Source organism: Podarcis vaucheri (assembly GCF_965113315.1).
Source record: "Podarcis vaucheri genome assembly, chromosome: 14".
NCBI classification, from domain to species: Eukaryota; Metazoa; Chordata; class Lepidosauria; order Squamata; family Lacertidae; genus Podarcis; species Podarcis vaucheri.
Window position 1 is genome coordinate 41862277 of NC_138752.1, and position 4467 is coordinate 41866743.

The 4467-nt window shown below is 43.6% G+C and overlaps 1 long non-coding RNA gene across 1 annotated transcript; it reads left to right on the forward strand.

Moving 5' to 3' along the window:
* Positions 1-220: 220 nt before the first annotated feature.
* LOC309519331 lies at positions 221-3907 on the forward strand. Its single transcript, XR_014213806.1, has 3 exons — positions 221-235; positions 481-2381; positions 2718-3907. It is a non-coding gene; the product is annotated as an uncharacterized lncRNA (long non-coding RNA).
* The last annotated feature ends 560 nt before the right edge of the window (positions 3908-4467 follow it).

The following is a 4467-nucleotide window of genomic DNA, read 5'->3' on the forward strand; positions in this document are numbered from 1 at the left end:
TCAGATATATTTATTTCCTTTATTGGATTTCTGGCCTGCCTTTCTAAAAGAGCCCAGGGTAGCAAACTACAAAGTAGCAAAAGAAAAAAAGAAAACATTTTAAATAAATAAAAATGTGTATTTTAAAACATGAAGAGTGAGTGAACATAGTCACAATCCTAACGACAGCTAATTCCGTAGTTTCAAGGTTGCCTGGAATGGTGTCTTTCAGCCATCAAATGCTTGGGCAGCCCAGGTATGTTTTTATTTTTATTTTTTTTATAAAAATTTTTATTGATTTTACAAAATTTTTATAAACAATACAAACAAATAAAAAGACAAAACAAACATGTATAATTTCATCTCCCTTTTTCATAAACCTTACTTCTCTGACTCCCCCAAACCTCCCCTTTCTACATCCCAATTTCCAAAATTATTTCAGCAAGTCCTAAACTTAATTTTGTCAAATTTGTTCCTTATTTGTTCTTTTCTTGAGCCCAGGTATGTTTTTAAATCCCTCCTGAACATTAATGATGAGGAAGAGGGACACACCTCACCATGGAGGGTTTTCCTCAAGTGGAGAACCACCACCAAGAAGGCCCTGTTCTGGGTCAGTGCCAACCAAGCTGCCCCCAGCAGCAGCAGCAATATCAGTGGGACCCCTGAAAGCTATAGATTGTAGGCTTTTGATATCAGGGAACTGTTTTTTAAAAAATCAATGTACACTAGTGTTACTGTACATGGTCTAAATAATTGGCCCAGGGTTGTGGGTGAGCTGTCAGGGTAACGGTGACCTGCCCTCCTTTTTAAGCTGCTGGCTTAAAAGTCACCAACCACCAGTGGTGTAGCACAGGCTGATGGTGCCCGGGGAAGGCGCATGCACACTGGGGAAGCACACTGGGGTAACAGATCTTTGATAAGAGGAGAAGCCGGGAAATCAAGAAAAATGCTGTACTGATCATGGAAAATACTAAGAAATGAACTAGACTGTCGGCAGTCCTTCTCTGCTTCTCTTAGCGCATTTCCAGTAGATAGCCAGGCCTTCCCATCACCTGAAGTTAGTATTTGAGAAAACAGAAGAGGAGGCACTGAATTGCTCAGGTGGGTGGGGACCCAACCATAGTGTTTGCTTTATATTCTGCAGTCTCAGATGCAGAGAAGTCCTCGTCCCTTGAATTGATAGCCTGGCATTTGCAATTTCAGTAAGTGGACCTGGATGAGATGGGGTTGTTTTTTTAGTTCTGGGCACTTGAGGGGCCTGCAGACAGTGGCTGATGCTCCTGAAAAAGCGCTGAGAAAGAAAGAAAGAAAGAAAGAAAGAAAGAAAGAAAGAAAGAAAGAAAGAAAGAAAGAAAGATCTGGGCAGCAGGAAATCTTGATGAAGCAGCTTGAAAACATTCAGAAAGAAAAAGGAGTTAAAAGCATGCCAGAGGGGCCTGCAGACTGGGGTGTGCCAAAAATCTGGCCACCACGAAAACTGTGGTGAGTGAGAAGATGGATTGGGTAGGGCTGCCATTATGTCTGGATTTTCCCAGACATTACCAGGATTTCAAAGGCAGAAGTGACATCCAGGGAGAATTTCCAGAAGGTGTTGGTCTGCCCTGGATCTCTGGCAAGTAAACGAAAAAATTGTGGGTTTTGAGCATTTTCGTTAAAAAGCTCAACAACCCTGGGGTGTCCTGCCTTTTACATTTTGAAATATGGCAACTCTAGGATTGTGGGGGGATGTTTGGTGGAAGGCAATTTGTTCTGATTATACAATAAAGAGGATTCATTCTGATTACATTCTGGTTTGTTGCATGGAGGTTATTTGTCTTTAACCAATTGTTTATTCCGCACCTTTTCTATCATACAATTATTTCATTGATTTGTTTTTTAAAAATGAAACATAACCAAAAAAAAAAAAAAAAGAGAGCAAAACATTTTTAAAAAGCCTTAAAGCATCACAGCCTGGAAGGACAAAAGTACATAGATACAGCACAGAAAGTACTAATTCATACAAAGGCCCTCTGCACCAATAATAAAGATAGGAGTACAGAGTTGGTAGCTTTGGGGACAAGGGAGGGCAAACAGCAAGCCTCCTGTGCGTGGCAGATCTTAATGCTCAATTTGTTGCTGCCATTATTTACTTCTCTCCGCAAAATGTGGGTGAAAAGGGAAGGAGAGAACGTGCTGAAGGTCATACTTCATTGATTATGTCCCAGTGTGTGCACTTTGAGCTGCCTCACAGCTGTTTATTGTGCAAGCACAGGCCAGAGAGCAATGGCACCACAATCAGGGTCAGACTTTGAGGCAGAAGTCCTGGGCCTCAGCAGAATGAGAAGGAGAGCCCCCAACACATAAAATGCTGGTGACATTTTGAAGTAAGTGAAATACTGTAATACAAATTACTATCTAATGCAGTATAAAACTACAGTGGTGCCCCGCAAGACGAATGCCTCGCAAGACGGAAAACTCGCTAGACGAAAGAGTTTTCCGTTTTGGAGGTGCTTCACAAAACGAATTTCCTATGGGCTTGCTTCGCAAGACGACAATGTCTTGCGAGTTCCTGCTGGGTTTTTTTCCTCCCCCCCCTTTTCTAAGCCGCTAAGCCGCTTATCAGCTGATCCGATCAGCAGATAAGCCGCTAAAAGCCACTAATGGCGCTAGTCCGCTAATCCATCAATGGGCTTGCTTCGCAAGACGAAAAAACCGCTAGACGAAGAGAATCACAGAACGGATTCTTTTCGTCTTGCGAGGCACCACTGTATTGCAGTGTAGCATAATGTTACTCTGAGAAGGCCCACTGAAATTAATAGACATAAGTTATTCATCTTCATTTAATGCCAGTGGGTCTACTCTAACTAACATTGGTTACTACCAATTATGAAGAATTAAGCATCACACTAAGGTGAGTTTTTGTCTTCATTGCATGGCCCTGCATTATCGTATGAGGAAGAAAAACTACTCTGTTTTTCCCCACACCAGTGCATAATTTTTATACGCCTCTATCGTGTCCCCCGTTAACTCGCCTTTTCTATAAACCAAAAAGCCTGAATTGTTATAATTTGCAAGGGGGTTCTTCCAATCCCTTGATCAACTATTATTTTCATTTGTGGGAGTTGGAGCGTTTTCTCTGAACTTAATTATGCACTCTGACCTTTTAGGGGCTTGAAATTTAGGAACATGTGAACCAGGAGTCTTTGCGGCCTGAGCCTCTTAGTTTTTGAAGTGTGTCTAAATCTTTCTGCCATCATAATCAGAAGTATTGGGAAAAATGTAAAATTCATAAAGGTTAGAAAATTATTTCCAGCGCTCAAAATATTGATTTGGTACAACGAGAAACTTTCCTTTGGGATTTTTTTCCTCGAAAGCCAAGGTTACAAATACATGGGCACAGTTGATAGCACAAAAATAAAAGTTTAGTGACATTGTTTTTGGTAATACAATCTCCTGTTTCACCTGAAAATATTTACTTGTTGGTGGCTGCAAAAATGGTCATTCATAGTAGCCCTAACTTGGGCCTTGCATCTTCAGCATTATTTTATTTTTGGAACATTAATATTTGCAACCAATCCACATGCAAGGCAAAGGAGGCTGACATGCAACTGAGTGCTTACATTAACCTGGGAAGAGTTTCTGAGATGCCAACTTAAAATAGATCTGCCTGCCTGCAACATGAGATGTATGAGGGTTTGCTTTTAAAAAAAAAACTGGGAATCCATACCAGCCTCAGCCTCTCCTTTCCTTCTGAAACATTAACTTTGGACTATGTTGCAAGCCTGCTGTAACTTGTTCTCTTGCAGCACAGAAATCCAACCTGCATAAGGTGTGTAAGGGTGAGCTACACAACAGGGTTATTGCAGAATACTTTTTCTGCCAAACATGCAATGTGGGGAGAAAAGCAGTGAACAACATTTCAGGGTTGTTGTTCTCTCTCAGCTTCAGTCCAACCCAGTGGCGTAGCGTGGGGGATGCCAGGGGTGCCGGCCGCACCGGGTGCAACATTTTGGGGGGCGCGTTTGGCCGGCCCTCCTCGAGGAAGCAGGAACCCCACTGTCCTCGGACCTCCTCTGAAGGCTGGCGGTGGGGCGGAGAGACCTCCTCCCGCCGCAAGCCTTCAGAAGGCTGCTCCGAAGCCTGGCGGTGGGGTGGAGAGACCTTCTCCCCGCGCCAGCCTTCGGATGGCTGTCCTGAAGACTTGTGGTGGGAGCAGTGGCGTAGCGTGGGGGGTGCAGGGGGGCCTGCCCTGGCGCAACATCTGGGGGGGGGGCGGAAGAGACTCGAGTGCTAAAATCCACGGGTTAGGGGGCGCAAATTACTTGCCCCGGGTGCTGAGAACCCATGCTACGCCACTGGTCCAACCTAAAACAGGGGCCTAGTACAGATGGTCAACACTGCAGGGTTTGTGTCCTAAAACATGGGTGTCTTCACACAACATTTCTTAGGGATTAATTCCATCTACTAGCACCCTCAAACTCCTATTTGAGTTTGATCCTTGAGGTGATC